The 17,718-nt window shown below is 38.2% G+C and overlaps 1 protein-coding gene across 4 annotated transcripts in view; it reads right to left on the bottom strand.

Annotated features, from left to right (window-relative positions):
• LOC106093129 (protein rhomboid) overlaps positions 1-17,718 on the bottom strand; it is a 430,079-nt gene that overhangs the window by 267,854 nt on the left and 144,507 nt on the right. The window lies entirely within an intron of this gene.

The following is a 17,718-nucleotide window of genomic DNA, read 5'->3' as shown; positions in this document are numbered from 1 at the left end:
CCAGTAGCGACCATAAGTTTAAAAAAAGTTTGAGGTAACTTTTCCAATTTCACAGTAGCAGAAAAATGTTGGCAATTTTCGATTTTGGTATTTGGCTACGTCCCTGCCCCATCCTATGGGGGGGGGGGGGTACAAAAAAGGCAGAACAAAATCGGGCCTAGATGGGGAACGCCGGGCGAAACAATGATGGGCTTACAGATCGATGAAATTGGCCATTTTAACACAGAATCACTGAAACCATATACATCTAATTTCATCATCAGGAGTTCACAATATGCCAATGAAAATCTCATTAGGGCACCTCTTTCCTAACTCGAGACAGAATTTGTCTAAAAGATCTCTATTTTGTGTATTTTTCTATCAATTGGTTAAAATTGACCAATTGACCGATCGACTGGGTTACATTTTACTACTGGCTAATCCATTCCCGCTCAAATTCAAATATCTGACAAACATTGTAAATTGTGTAGTAATCTATTTGCACAAAAGCAATCAACGATTTTCCGCAATTAAAAGAAAACTTGCGTTTATGCTGATGCATTGAAAGCCCTCATAGGTTTACGCCTTAGCTACAGCTTAAAATCAGGCTAAGTTTATTCATGAATGCTTTTCATTTCAGGTGTTGTAAGTCTATCAAATAGTTTTAAAACGTTCTAGGCGAAGGAGAGTACCTTCAGCTTTATGCTTACATGATAAGCTTTTATAAAAATTTTAAGCTTTAACTGAGCTTAAATTCAGAAAGTGATCGATGTCGTATTGGAATTGACTTTTAATTGCAATTCAAAGTGAATTCAGTTGGGGAAAATACAAGAAATAGTATTTTCTTGCAATAGCTGGTGCGTAAGAAAGCAAAGTCAAACCACACATAATTAATTTTATTGAAATCGCATAAAAAAGACTCAAAGATTGGATTGTAAAAGGCATTATCACACGATAAACCCTCATGGTACATATTCGATACGATATATTTGGAGTCATAGTCAAACTCAACATGCAACACTTCGTTGTAATCAGATGATAACTCAAACTAGGCAAATCCAAATGGTATGGGAACCATGTCAGACTAGGAAACATAAGGCAATACTTGTCTTCTCTGACCATTCTAAAAACGAGGGTTGCCTTTTATATTTTGGGATTGGACAAACTTTGTGTTGCAATTTAATCATCATCAATCATCAATTTAATCAAACTCGCATGGATGGACATACACTAGTGCTACAATGACTTTTTCGGTCGTCATCATATTATTGCCAAAAAAATTTTTCGTCAATTCAATGAAAAAATTTGAGTTCCAGGCATTTTGTTCAAATATTAAAAATATTTTTACGTAAAAAAATTAAGGTAAGGCAAATTGCACTTTAACCTCGGTGGGTCAACTACGTTATGGAACGAAGAATTAAAGCAGCAAAATACTACATACCCTCCAACCACTTATTCAATCCTGTAGGTTCGTTTAAGAAGAAAAATTGTCCTAAGTCAACCAAGGACAATTAAGTTGCATTCTATGGTGGTGGGTATAAAAAAATATCTAGTCGGTCGATATATACTGTCAAGGTGTAACTGTATCGCAATTTTGGGATCTTTACCTCAATCCGCAAATATAGCACCATTTTCCCAAATGTCAGAGCTGTAGCGCGGTCTGTGAAGCAAGTGCCATTTTTTTCGTTTTAGTACCAAAATGTACGAATATCAAAAAAAAAACTTCTAGTTGCCCAATATATACTCTCAAGGTGTAACTGTATTCCAAATTTCAGAGATGTAGCTCAGTCTATAAAGAAAGTACCATTTTGTACGTTTTAGTACCAATATGTTCGAATATCAAAAAAAATCTTTTAGTTGCCCGGTACATACTGCCAAGATGTACCTGTATCCCAAATTTCTGAACTGTAGCGCAAACTGAAAAGAATATACAACTTTGTACGGTTTAGTACCAAAATGTACGAATATACAAAAAAAACCTTTAATCCCTTACAAGCCGCGATTTTTGCCCGACTTAGCTGAAATTTTTCATATGGTGTTCCTTTATGACTTCCAACCAACATCTGTGCCACGTACGGCCCGAATCGGTCTATAACCTGGTATAGCTCCCGTATAAACCGACCATCCGATTTGTTTTTTCGAGCCCTTGGAAGTGGCAATTTTTGTCCGATTCGGCTGAAATTTTGTATGTGGTGTTCCGTTGTGACTTCCAACTACTGTCCTAAGTACGGTTCAAATCGATCTTAACCTGATATAGCTCCCATATAAACCGATGTCCCGATTTGACTTCTCGATCCCTTACAAGTCGCAATCTTCGCCCAATTTAGCTGAAATTTTGCATGTGGTGTTTCGTTATGACTTCTAACCAACAACTGTGCCAAAAAGGGGCCAAATCAGTCTATAACCTGCTATAGCTCCCATGTAAACCGGGGTCTCGATCATCGTTGTTCGGTTCCAAGAGCTTTAATTTTTGCTGGTTTTCCAGATGTTTGTTATGTAGAATAAAATTATGCCCTTTAACTAAATTTATTTTGTATAAATTTTAAGCAGAATCCGTGGTGGTGAGGCCCGGTCGAACTTCGAACTGTTTTTTGGAAATTCTAGTTCTACCCGTTCGCCCTATGCAATGTTCACCTATTTCGTACCTTTTTTTGGGTACTTTTTAGTACCTAAATATGTAAAAGTCCAAAAACTCATTTGTCCTCCGAATTAAGGTTGCCATAGTGTGCCTCAGTACCCAAATTCAAAGCTCTAGCTCAGTTAACAACAAGTAAGAAGGCATTAAGTTTGGCCGGGCCGAACATTGGATACCCACCACCTTGGGTGCTGAACAATGTATAAATAATTATTTCATAGCAGCTATATAGAAATATGGTCCGGTTTGGACCAAATTTGGCACGGACATTAGTGGTCTAATAAGTACAAGTCACTGTTCAAAATATTGATCTTTTAGTCAGCTATATCCAAAATATAAACCGATCTGAACCACATAGGACATGGATGTCGAAAAGCCTAACGTAAGTCACTGTGTCAGATTTCGCGACATCCGACAATAAAGGCGCTCTTTATGGGCCCAAGACCTTGAATCGAGAGATCGGCCTATATGGCAGCTATATCCAAATGTGGACCCATCTGGGCCAAATCGAAAAAGGTGTCGAGTGGCCTTACACAATTCACTCTCCCAAATTTCAACAAAATCGGATAATAAATGTGGCTTTTATTGGCCTAAGACCCTAAATCGGCGGATTGGTCTATATGAGGCTATATCAAGGCATGGTTCGTTAAAGCCCATTTTCGAACTTAACCTGCCCATGGGCAAAAAAAGAATCTGTGCAAAGTTTCATCTCGATATTTAAAGTCTGTAGCGTGATTGCAACAGGCAGACGGATGGACATGGCTAGATCGTCTTAGATTTTTAAGACGACCAAGAATATATATACTTTATACGGTTGAAAATGGATATTTCGATGTGTTGCAAACGGAATGACATAATGAGTATACCTTTGTGATGGGTATAAAAGGATACAAAAAATACCAATGCGGTACTATTCGTACTATTTCTTCCACTTTTTATACGATTTTGGGAAAGTTTTGTCATCAAATCTTATTTTTAATTTGCGCCCAAAATCGTAATTCTAACCCCAACCGATCGCGCTGGGAAAAAGGTCACCATTTCGTACTATTTGGTACTTTTTAGTACCTACACGTACGAATTTGACAAAATCCCCCCGTCCGCCAATCAGTCAGTCACGGAGCATTTTTATGTATATACATGGAACTATCTGAATGAAAATTTGTGTATTGGAACACGTAAATGTATTTTCATCCAGATCAGTCAAAATTTGAGTCTTCTAGGGGCTGAAAAAATCAAATGAAGGGGCCACTTTATATGGGTGCTATATTCAAATCTGAGCAGATACTCGTATGGCCTATTAGCAATCCTCGCACCCGCATTGGATAGGTAGATAAAATTGCAGACTTCTCTATTTTCTTTATCTGCTCGGTTGTACAGGGATTTGTGCTTGTTGGTTGATGCCATCCACTTTGTCGAGTAGAACATTAATAGCAAATAAATGTATTTGCTATCGTAGCAAATGGTGAAAATTTTAGCAGATTTGCAGTTAAACCAGCATATTTTATTGGTTAAAATAGTGGAGCCAATTGTTTACAAGAAACAGCACTTATATCCCTTTTCAGCAGATAACAAACGTTTTACTAACGAAATTTTCTGGCGTTTTGAGTAACAAATTTTCTTTAGTATATGGACATTAGGATACCAATAGGGTACATTATGGGCTGCTACGCGCATATTTTGCTAATTCCTTAGTGCCCATATTTGAATGGAACGTAACATCATCCAACTACCAAGTTAAGTGTTATTAGCATAGACAGAAAGAGGGGGTGTGTTGCTATTCAAAATAAAAAATAAAAATGTTTGTGGGTGTTCAAGCAGTTGTTGTTTTTTATTTTTTTGTTGTTGCTAATGAAGCATCATTCTTTTTCTTGAATTCTATGACCACGTTGTGTTTGAAGCTCTTTTAATCGAATCGTGGCATATATTTTTTGTATTTTGTATTTTGATGTCTGTAGCCCACAAGTTTTGCTCTTGAATAGAGAAATGTCACAACAATAACGTATCATTCGATTTTAAATAGTACTGTGTTGTAGTTATTACTGTTGCTGTGGAATACTATGTATACACACTGCTATAATACTACGTTTGTTTGTTTGCTTGTAGCCGTATGCGGAACGGACGGCGCATTCGGCCAATTTGTGTGTGGGCCAAGCCAAGAGTGACAAATCATGGCATGCTTAGTTGGTTGGAGAAGAATTGGGCTATTAATTCGCCTATAATATTTGTTAGCTGTTATTCTTAAATTTGTCTGCTGATCTGATTTAATGGTGGGTGATGTTTATGGCCAGACACTTGAAAATTGTGTCTGTCTCGAAATAGCCCCACTGATCGAGCAGTTGGCATTTTCTTGCCATTCTAGCTTGCGTGCCAACTGACAGCAGATTTCAGACGCCACTTTTGTAGCTACAAACGGCTAAATAAAAATTTCTATTAAAAAAAAATTATGTTTCTATCGATAAAACGTAGCAAATTAAAAATTAATTTATGTGTTAATATGATGGTAAAGTGATGACATTTTGTTGCGATAAAAAGTCGTAAAAACTAAGATAAATTAAAATGTTTTGCTATTAGGGAATGGCATAGCCCACTTAACAACTAAAAATATTTCGTTGAAACAATTCATCGAATTAAATGGGAATAATTTCCAATCATTCGCAATGAATGTGAATATTTGCCGTTCGCCTTTTTGTGTAGAGACATGGGGAACAATTATCTCGAACGGAAGAAAATGTTTTGGGCTACCACTTACCTCCCCCATACGATGGGGTTATACTAATCTACTTATTTCGTTTTTAACACTTCGAAATATTGATCTGCGTTCCTATAATCTATATATAAACATATATTCCTGATCGTCATGACATTTTAGGTCGATCAAGCCATGTCCGAAACCACCAGAGCGCAAGAAAAACCAAATAAAACGTTTATATCCTCTAACCAGCACACCAAATCACAAGCCGATAAGTCCATATACAGATGTAGCCTTAGTATAAATCGATCAGATATTTTGTTTTGATTTGGTTGAAATTTGGGGTAAAGTGCGTTCATGCCTACACCACATTCCGTCCAGATAGGTCCGTAAGTAGATATAGCCACCATATAAACCGATTCCGGGATTAAGGTTATTCCATTATTGGAGGCCACCGTGGCGCAGAGATTAGCATGTACGTGTTGCGCCAAAGAACAAAAATGCAAAAATCGAAAATGAAAATTGTAATGAAATTGTTTACTACTCTTTTAAAAACCCTTCAAATAAACAAATTAAAAAAAAACAGTATGGAAAATCTAAAGTCGGGCGGGGCCGACTTTACAATAGCCTACACCACTAGATACGTCTACAACTACTTTGAAAATAAAGGTAGTACCCAATAAATGCTAAACTAATAAGTGCCAAATTTCGAGAAGATCGGCTTGAAATCGAGGTACATAATTATGGGAGATATATACAAATCTGAGCAACTGTTGATGCAATTTTGCACATATGTTAAGAAAATACGAATTGCACGAACATTCCACTAAGGAACAGGTGCAAACTTCTCAGATATCAATGCGTGCAGTCCGATTCAAGTATAAGGTCAATGATGTAAGTTCAATATTTAAACCACATTTCATCAAAATAAGGTGAAAATTGCATACTTTTTGTCCCAGAGCAGTTATATCGAAATATGTTCCGATATGGACCAAATCCTTATAAGTTCAAACCATTGTTCAATTGCGTATAACAAAATATTGGTCATTTTAACAGCTATATTTAATAACAAGTAAAAGGGTGCTAAGTTCGGCCGGGCCGAATCTTATATACCCTCCACCATGGATCGCATTTGTCGAGTTCTTTCTAATAAGAATTGCGCCCTTTGGGGGCTCAAGAAGTAAAATAGAGAGATCGATTTATATGGGAGCTGTATCGGGCTATCGACCGATTCAGACCATAATAAACACGGTTGTTGTTGGTCATGAGAGAATCCGTCGTACAAAATTTCAGGCAAATCGGATAATAATTGCGACCTCTAGAGGCTCAAGAAGTCAAGATCCCAGATCGGTTTATATGACAGCTATATCAGGTTATGAACCGATTTGAACCATACTCGGCACAGTTGTTGGATATCATAACAAAACACGTCGTGCAAAATTTAATTCCAATCGGATAAGAATTGCGCACTCTAGAGGCTCAAGAAGTCAAGACCCCAGATCGGTTTATATGGCAGCTATATCAGGTTATTGACCGATTTGAACCATACTTGGCACAGTTGTTGGATATCATAACAAAACACGTCGTGCAAAATTTCATTCCAATCGGATAAGAATTGCACACTCAAGAAGTCAAGACCCAAGATCGATTTATATGGCAGCTATATCAAAACATTGACCGATATGGCCCATTTACAACACCAACCAACCTACACTAATAAGAAGTATTTGTGCAAAATTTCAAGAGGCAAGCTTTACTCCTTCGGAAGTTAGCGTGCTTTCGACAGACAGATGGGCGGACGGACAAGGCTAGATCGAAATAAAATGTCACGACGATCAAGAATATATATACTTTATGGGGTCTCAGACGAATATTTCGAGTAGTTACAAACAGAATGACGAAATTAGTATACCCCCCATCTTATGGTGGGTATATACAACATGGATGTCGAAAAGCTTAACAAAAGTCACTGTGTCAAATTTCAGTGAAATCGGATTATAAATGCGCCTTTTTTGGGACCAAGACGTTAAATTTAGATATCGGTCTACATGGCAGCTATATGCAAATCTCCATCGATCTAGACCAAATTTCCAAAAGATGTGGAGGGGCTTAACTTAACTCTCTGTCCCAAATTCCAGCAACATCGGACAATAAATGCGTCTTTTATGGGTCCAAAACATTAAATCGGGAGATCGGTCTATATGGCAGCTATATCCAAATCTGGACCGATCTGAGTCAAATTGAAAAAGGATGTCGAAGAGCCTAACACAACTCACAGTCCCAAATTTCGACGATATCAGCCTATAAGTGCGCTTTTTATGGCCCCAAAACCTAAAACCGAGAGATCAGTCATATAGACAGCTATATGCAAATCTGATCCGATCAAGACCAAATTGAAGAATGATGTCGAAGGGCCTAACACAACTCACTGTCCCAAATTTCAGCAAAACCGGATAATAAATGCGCATTTTATGGGCCCCAAAACTTTAACTCGAGGGACCGGACTATACGGCAGCTATATCCAAATCGGGACCGATCTGGGCCAAATTGACGAAGGATGTGGAAGGGCCTAACCCAACTCACTGTCCCAAATTTCAACAAAACTGGATAATAAATGTGGCTTTTATGGGCCTAAGACCCTAAATCGGAGGATTGTTCTATATGGGCATCATTAACCGAATCTCGACCGATCCGGGCCAAATTAACAGAGGATGTCGAAGGGCCTAACACAACTCACTGTCCAAAATTTCAACAAACCTGGATAATAAATGTGGTTTTTTTGGGCCTAAGACCCTAAATCGGAGCATCGGTCTATATGGGCAGCTATAACCGAATCTTGACCGATCCGGGCCAAATTAACAGGGGATGTCGAAGGGCCTAACACAACTCACTGTCCCAAATTTCAACAAAACTGGATAATAAATGTGGCTTTTATGGGCCTAAGACCCTAAATCGGTGGATCGTTCTATATGGGGGTTATATCAAGATATAGTCCGATATAGCCCATCTTCGAACTTAACCTGCTTATGGACAAAAAAAGAACCTGTGCAAACCTGTCAGCTCAATATCTCTATTTTTAAAGCCTGTGGCGTGATTTCAGACAGACGGACGGACATGTCTAGATGGTCTTCGATTTTTACGCTAATCAAGAATATATATACTTTATAGGGTCGGAAATGGATATTTCGATGTGCTGCAAACGGAATGATAAAATGAATATACCCCCATCCTTCGGTGGTGGGTATAACAAGTGAAATCTTACTTCCCTTATTCGAATCCAACTTATATAAAAATGTCAATAGCAACAAACAAACACAATTTTGTCGAACTTATTTGTTCTCTGCACTGAGATCAGCCATCGGCTAATGCTGACAGTGCTGTTTTGTGTATCGGCAGTGATACCTACGCCACATGCGACGCGTCTTTCGTTTGGTTTGTCTGTTAGCGCTTTCTTTTTTTTTTGTGTCTAAAAATCTTATTTAGATTCATTGCAGTTTATTGTCCGGCTATAGACCATTTCGTAGAATGATTTCTATTCAAAAAATAGCACAGCAAAGAAGGCCGATCCGCCGATTTAGGGTCTTAGGCCCATAAAAGCCAAATTTATTATCCGATTTTGCTGAAATTTCAGACAGTGAGTTATGTTAGGCCCCTCTACTTCCTTCGCCAATTTGGCTCAAATCGGTCCAGAATTGGATATAGCGGCCACATAAACCGATCCTCCAATTTAGGATCTTAGGCCCATAAAGCCACATTTATTATCCAATTTTGCTTGCATTTGGGACAGTCAGTTGCCTTTGGCCCTTTGACGTCCTTCGTTCTTTTGGCTCAGATCGGTCCAGATTTGGATATAGCTTCCATATAGACCGATCCTCCGATTTTGGGTCGTAGGCCCATAAAAGCCACATTTATTATCCGGTTTTGCTGAAATTTGGGACATTGAGTTGTCTTAGGTCTTTCCACATACTTCTTTTGGCCCTGATCGGTTCAGATTTGAATATAGCTGATCTCTCGATTTAAGGTTTTGGGCCCATAAAAGGCGCTTTTATTGTCCGATGTCGCCGAAGTTTGGGATAATGAGTTAAGTTAAGCCCCTTGACATACTTCTGTAATATGGTACAGATCGGTAAAGATTTGGATAAAGATCCCGTATAGAGCGATCTCCCGGTTTTAGGTTTTGGGGCCATAAAATGCGCATTTATTATCCAATGTCGCTGAAATTAGAGAGAGTGAGTTGTGTTATGCTCTTCGACGTCCCTCTTCAATTTGGCTCAGATCGGTCCAGATTTAAATATAGCCGATCTCTCGATTTAAGGTTTTGGGCCCATAAAAGGCGCATTTATTGTCCGATTTCACCCAAATTTGGGACAGTGCTTTGTGTTAGGCTCTTCGACATTTTAATGCAACTTGGCCTAAATCGGTCCAGATTTGGATATAGCTGCAATGTAGACCGATATTTCGATTTAAAGACTTGGCCCCATAAAAGGCGCAATTATAATCCGATTTCTATGAAATTTGACGCTTATTTTAGGCTTTTCGACATCCGTGTCGTATACGGTTCAGATCGGTTTATTTTTAGATATAGCTAGTAAAAAGACCATTACTTTGTTATATACAATTGAACAATGACTTGTACTTATTAGTATTTGGTCCAAACTGGAACATATTTCAATATAACTACTATGGGACATAAGGTATGCAATTTCACCGGATTTAGATGGGAGGTGGTTTACTAATATACCCGAGGTGGTGGGTATCCAAAGTTCGGCCCAGCCGAACTTAACGCCTTTTTATACCCACCACCGAAGGATGGGGGTATATTCATTTTGTCATTCCGTTTGCAACACATCGAAATATCCATTTCCGACCCTATAAAGTATATATATTCTTGAGCAGCGTAAAAATCTAAGACGATCTAGACATGTCCGTCCGACTGTCCGTCTGCCTGTTGAAATCACGCTACAGTCTTCAAAAAAAGAGATATTGAGCTGAAATTTGGCACAGATCCTTTTTTTGTCCATAAGCAGTTTAAGTTCGAAGATGGGCTATATCGGACTATATCTTGATATAGCCCCCATATAGACCGATCCGCCGATTTAGAGTCTTAGGCCCATAAAAGCCACATTTTATATCCGATTTGGATGAAATTTGGCGCAGTGAGTTGTGTTAGGCCCTTCAATATTCTTCATTAATTTGGCTCAGATCGGTCCAAATTTGGATATAGCTGCCACATAGACCGATCCTCCGATTTATGGTCTTAGGCCCATAAAAGCTCATTTCTTATCCGATGTCGACGAAATTTGGGACATTGAGCTAAGTTAAACCCCTTGACATAGTTCTGCATTATGGCACAGATCGCTGAAGATTTGGATATAGTTGCCATATAGACCGATCTCTCGATTTTGGGTTTTGGGGCCAGAAAAAGCGCATTTATTGTCCGATATCGCCGCAATTTGGGACAGTGAGTTGTGTTGGGCCCTTCGACAGCCCTCTTCAATTTCACTCAAATCGGTCCAGATTAAGATATAGCTGCCAAATAGACCGATCTATCGATTTAATATTTTGGGCCCATAAAAGGCGCATTTATTGTCCAATGATGCCGAGATTTGGGACTGAGAGTTAAGTTAAGTCCCCCCACATATTTCTGCAATTTGGTCTAAATCGATCAAGATTTGGATATAGCTGCCATATAGATCGATATCTCGACTTTAAGTCTTGGCCCCAAAAAAGGAGCATTTATAATCCGATTTAACTAAAATTTGACACATTGATTTATGTTAGGCTTTTCGACATCCGTATATGGTTCAGATCAGTTTATTTTTAGATATGGCTACTAGAAAGACCAATATTTTGTTATACACAATTGAACAATGACTTGTACTTATTAGTATTTGGTCCAATTCGGAACATATTTCGATATAACTGCTATGGGAAATATGGTATGCAATTTTCACCGGATTTTGATGGAAGGTGGTTTACTAATATACCCGAGGTGGTGGGTATCCAAAGTTCGGCCTAGCCGAACTTAACGCCTTTTTACTTGTTTTTATGGTGTTTTCATCTCTGGCAGTCTAATCAAAATACATCGTGTATTTATTTTGATTTTGATTTTGATTTATTTTGAATTCTAAGCAAAATTTCCAAACACTTTTCTACCCAAATATTTACCTTTGAGGACGAATGGGACATATATATTCCATGATTTTTTTCATATAAAGAGCAAAATATTTATCATTTTGGCGACACTTTACTAAGTTAATAGGACTATTCTAAGAACGAATATGCAAAAAAAAAATTAAAGCTTTATCGGGCGGTTAATAATTCATCCTCAAAAGGTTAAGATTAAATTTAATACGATGGAACACACTAATGTCCTTTTATGGCCACATAAATTTAACCCGACAAAAATCCTAGATGAGTCAACTTTGTTTTCTTCAAACTAAGATATTAAATACATTATTATGTGCATATTGTTTGCAGAATCCATGGTGGTAGTTATTCACATTTGGCCCGGCAGACTTTAGCACCTCTTTAACTGCTTGCTTAAAGATAAGGGTTCGCCTTTTTACAGCCGAGCTCGAACAGAGTGCCGCAGAGCGACTCCACTTGGTAGCCATTAGAAGCCATTGAAAATCGAATTTAAATTTTTATTTAATTTAAAAAATTTAGTTAAACTAACCCTTCCATAGATTCATTTAAAATGGATCTGCAATCTTAGTTGCCACTTTCTCATAAAATGAATTTGAGTTGTAACGTAAATTACCAAGTAAATTACCGATTTATGCAATAATGTAAGAATAGTATATAAGGCTTATTAAAGACTTCTTCAGTTCTTTTCGAACCTTCATTAGAACTTTGGAGATGGATTTACAGTTAACTCAATTAACTTTAATAAAAATGTGTAGCAGCCGCTAATGGCAATAGTTAGCACAATAGCATACCAAGGTACTAAGTGGGTAACAGGAGGAATGCCTTCGATACTTACTAGCAGGAAGAATAGATAACCGCATAATGAAAACGCCACTTCATCGCTTACACCAAACAAAGTCACCGCACGTCTATACTTGGCCCCTCCATCTCAGCGGAGCCTACACGCGGCAATCAAACATCAGCCATCAAGAAGCGATAATTTTGCTCTCTAGACGAGCAAGTAGCAACAAAGGCAAAACAAGAGTCGCACCGCTTAAAATCATCCCAGCGTGAATAATTGCCACATGGCCAAAACGGTGGCAACAATAGCGATTGCCGACTTTTGACTGCCTTCGTCAAATCATATTATATTACGAAAAAACCGTACTCGTATCACAATTACTAGCATAAAAATAGTTAAAGTGTTAGACGCAAGCTAAAAAACAACAACACTGATGCCAACAATATTTGTAATAATGATACTTACTGCCTAAGCTTCAATTCCCGTCACTAAAAAGCATCTTCGAAACTTTCACAGTGGTTTCATATCCAATTATATACCCTTCATAACGAAAAATAAAAAGTGCTGCAAATGACTTAGGATTACCGCCTTAGAAATAGAGAAATTTTTATTAAAGTTTGGGATAATATTGGACCTATATGTATTTAAAACCAACCTGGACCAGTTATTGTTCCCAAAATTAAATGTAAATTTGTCCATGAACATTAAATTAAGAAACAGCGGGAATACTGCGGCTTCCATGGGCTCAAGAAGTCAAATAGGGTTGTATGGGAGCTATATCAGGCTATTGGCCGATTTGGGCCGTACTTAGCATAGTTATTGGAAGTCATATCATTAAGTACAAAATTTCAGCGCAATCGGATAGAAATTGGACCTTCCAGCGACTCATGGGCTATATCCAAATCTGAACCGATATGGCCCATTTGCAATCCCCAACGGCCCATATTAATTAGAAGTATCCGTGCAAAATTTCAAGCGGTTACCTTAATTCGTTCGACCGCTATCGTGATTTCGAAAGACGGACGGACGGACAGGGCTAGATCGACTCAGGCTGTCGGGACGATCAATAATACATATACTTTGCTAGCCGATCCGGGCCCACTCCTCTGCGCCTTCTTTAACTCTCTTATATATTTTTAAGGAGGGAACACTTCGCCCTGAATGCGGATATCGAATTCGTACCATTGTAGTCTATATCGCTGAACGCGTTCAAATCCTGGTGAGAACATTGGGCAAAGCGGAGTTTATCCCCTCTTAATGATGGCGACATTTGCGAGGTGCAATGCCATGCATGGTCATTTAAAAAATTTCCCCAATGAGGTGTCGCACTGAGGAAGCACTTCCAAAACCCTTTAATTTGAGACCCATATTGCCGTGGCCGGTAAAAATGAACCGTTTGGAGGGTGTTGTGAGGCTTTGGCGGCCTTCGGCGCTCTGGACTGAAAAAAAATATCAAATTCGTTCTTTATTCCCATATTGTTATAATGGGTCAAATAACCCATTTGACGTATCTTAAGGAGAAAAGGTGCCTCCTAGACTTGAACGCAAATTTTAATGTCATATTCGTAATCTACTTTCTAATACCTTTCATTTGAGTCCCACATAGCTATGGTCGGCTAATATGTCCATTTAGGGGTATTGGGGGGTGGGCGACCTCCAATTACTTGGACTTAATGTTTTATGCCATATTTGTAATCTACTTTTCATTTGAGACCCATATTGACATGAATATCGAATATATCTGTTTAGAAGAGTTTTAGGGTTAGGGGAGCCGCTGGGTACTTCGACCCAAAATTTAATACCATATTCGTGTTCTGGTCTCCAATACCATTCATTTGATACCTATATTGTCCCGATCGGTCAACTTTTGATTTTGCGTTGTGCTATGTTTCCTTCCAGACCAACCTACATAAAATGCGAAAATTTCGAGAAAATCTGATCTGCCGTTTTTCAGTCTATACGGAACAAACAAACCAAGCCCCATTTATCCGTGATTGGCTTATGTGCCCATTTTGGGCATTTTTGTGGGGGTGGGGTTACCCCCTATACTTCGACATGAATTTGTATGCCAGATTCGTTATCTACTCACGCATACTTTTCATTTGATAACCATATTGTCCTTATCGGTCCACTTTTGATATTAGGTGGTTATTTTTTGGGGTAACGGTGGAGGGTCCGCCCCCTTCCGTTATCAATAAATTTAATGCCTTTTCGTACTTCCAGACCATATTCGTAACCTACTTCCGAATACTTTTCATTTGAAACTCATAGTGTCCCGATCGGTCCACTTTTCTTTTTGGGTAGTACTTTTGGGGTAAGGGGGAGGGTCCGCCCCCCCTCCCGATATCAAAATATTGTATATATATATAGCCTATGTCTTTAAAAATAGATATATTGAGCTGAAATTTTGCACAGATTCTGTTTTTGTCCATAAGCAGGTTAAGTTCGAAGATGGGCTATACCGGACTATATCTTGATATAGCCCCCATATAGACCGATGCGCCGATTGAGAGTCTAAGGCCCATAAAAGCCACATTTATTATCCGATTTTGCTGAAATTTGGGACAGTGAGTTGTGTTAGGCCCTTGAACTTCCTTCTTCAATTTGGCCTAGACCCATTCAGATTTGGATATAGCTGTCATATAGACCGATCCGCCGATTTAGGATCTTAGGCTCATAAAACCCACATTTATTATCCGATTTTGCTGAAATTTGTGACAGTGAGTTGTGTTAGGCCCTTCGCCATGCTTCTTCAATTTGGCACAGATCGGTCCAGATTTGAATATAGCTGCCATATAGAACGATCTCCCGATTTAAGGTTTTGAGACCATAATAGGCGCATTTATAATTTGATTGCACTGAAATTTGACACAATGACTTATGTTAGGCTTTTCGACATCCGTTTCGTATACGGTTCACGCCGGTTTATTTTTAAATATAGCTACTTAAAAGACCAATATTTTGTTATACACAATTGAACAATGACTTGTACTTATAAGTATTTGGTCCAAATCGGAACATATTTCGATATAGCTGCTATGCGGCATAAGGTATGCATTTTTCACCGGATTTTGACGAAAGGTGGTTTACATATATACCCGAGGTGGTGGGTATCCAAATTTCGGCCCGGCCAAATTTAAGGCGTTTTTACTTGTTCCTTCTAATTAATTCTTAGTTTTGTCAGACGGACGGACGAATATATCTAAACCGACTAAATATATATTTTATTATCTTAATTATCTAATGTAATACTTAATGATCTAATAATTTATTAATAAATTAATAATTAGATAAAATGACAACTTCGTATTTTGAAGATTAAAATATTTCGAACAAGGAAAAAGTCTTTTGTTTTGTTGTTTTGAACAGGCATGGCGATTACTCGATCTTGGGAAGTATTGTAGACTATAACTATCACTTCCCCTGAAATAATTTGGTGTACAAGGGGGCATATCCGGAAAATGATTTCAGCAAAAATCTTTAACCCGAACTTAAGTAAGGTTTGCAAAACACGGCTCGACTTTACGACGAGATTTTCCTGAAGCTAAGGAAGCATGTCTCCAGACGATGGATATGATTCTTGACTGGTCATTACAACATCAATTTGCGCTAGATACAGAAGAAAATAGAGTCTGCGGTGACGAGGATTAGTTGAGGTTGATGAAGCACATTTTGTGACACCGCCCCGCAATTACGATTAAGGATAAGTATCCAAGCTCTTTTCCAGTTAATTAGACCTCTTGTCATTCTGACCTATTTTAGAACCCCGAAGTGGCAGATTGAACGAAGCTCCTACTTGTAAGAGCTGATCCCTGGTCCATCTAGTTCCCTTCGATTTTGTCTTGTGTTTTGATTCCCCTTCCATTCCTATTTTGCTCGTCTTGCAACGTACTATGGGGTATCCAAAACTGTAGTCATCTTCTATTTATACCCTCCACCGTAGGATGGTGATATACTAATTTCCTCATTCCGTTTGTAACACCTCGAAATATTCACCTAAGACCCCATAAAGTATATATACTCTTGATCTTTATAACATTTTAAGTAGATCTAGCCATGTCCGTCTGTCGAAAGCACGCTAACATTCAAAGAAATAAAGCTAGGCACTTGAAACTTTGCACAAATACTTATTACTAGCGTCGGGCGCTTAATATTATAAATAGGCCATATCGGTTCATGTTTTGATATAGATGCCATGTAAGCCGATCTTTGATCTTGACATCTAAAGCCTCTAGATGGCGCAATTCTTATTCGATTTGGCTGAAATTCCATAACAGCTTCTCCCAACATTCGCTTCAAACATGGTCCGAATCGACCTGTAGCCTGATACAGCTCCCATATAAACGGAACTCCCGATTTTACTTCTTGAGCCCCTAAGGGACGCAATTCTTATCGGAATTTACACAATGACTTCTACTATGGTCTTCAATTTACCATTCATTTATGGTCCGAATTGGACCATTACTTGATATAGCTGCAATAACATAGCAACTCTTATTCATTATCCTTTGTTTGCCTAGGAGCAGTTTTCACCAGATTTCGATGAAACTTGAAACAGTGAGTTTTGGTAGAACCCTACATCTTTTGTTATATGTGCCTCAGATCGGCCCAAACTTGATATAGCTGCCATATAGATCAATCTCCTGCCATGGAGTATTGAGCCCATATAAAGACCATTTCTTACCCGGTTTCAACGAAATTCGAAGCAGCAAATTTCGCGGAGCGTAGTTTATTATCACAAAATGTATTTATAACAAAACATCTATGTAGAAAGTGTCCCTGGTTGGCTGGCAGCATATTGTTATTGAACATACCAAATTATGCATATTATTGAAACATATTGAAGAAGGCAGTAAATACCTTAGGGTATTTAAAATTCAATGATATTAAATGATATTTAAAATTCACATTTAATCGTCAATTTTCTGTACCAAATGCATTCATTTATTGGCCTCATACTACTGTACTTCACTTAATGGAAAGGGTTTCGCTTCGCTAACTCTACGAAAGGCAGTTTATATGTGGCTTGTTGTTAAAGTATTAGACACTTAAGAAGACAAAATTATTAAAACTCGAGTATATTTAATATCCATACATATCAGCATGCGCCAAGCAACAACTTTTGTTACTCCCAACTTAAAACATAACAATAGAGAAAAGGAATGGCTGTAATCATCACAACAAATTTTATAGTAAAATAAAATACCTACTAACTCGCAAAGCTGTGGTAAGCTCTGCTTGAAAAAATCTGGAAATCTGGAAAATCATTCATTAAGCAATAAAAAAATTTAGACCACTTTGCGTTTGAGTCGAGAAATTTCCTACATAATTCGTATAACGAGACAACCCCTTGTTAGGCTGCATTTACGAGTCAAAGTCTCCATTCATAGTGCGATTCTGGGCTTATTTCTGAACAGCGGCATCTAATTATAGTCCCCAAAGAATCATACCACGTATCATTAACAACACCCTTGTGATAATCAG

The sequence above is a fragment of the Stomoxys calcitrans genome, chromosome 1 (assembly GCF_963082655.1).
Source record: "Stomoxys calcitrans chromosome 1, idStoCalc2.1, whole genome shotgun sequence".
Lineage (NCBI taxonomy): Eukaryota > Metazoa > Arthropoda > Insecta > Diptera > Muscidae > Stomoxys > Stomoxys calcitrans.
The sequence above is the reverse complement of the archived record's forward strand: the minus strand, read 5'-3'. Positions and strand labels throughout refer to the sequence as shown.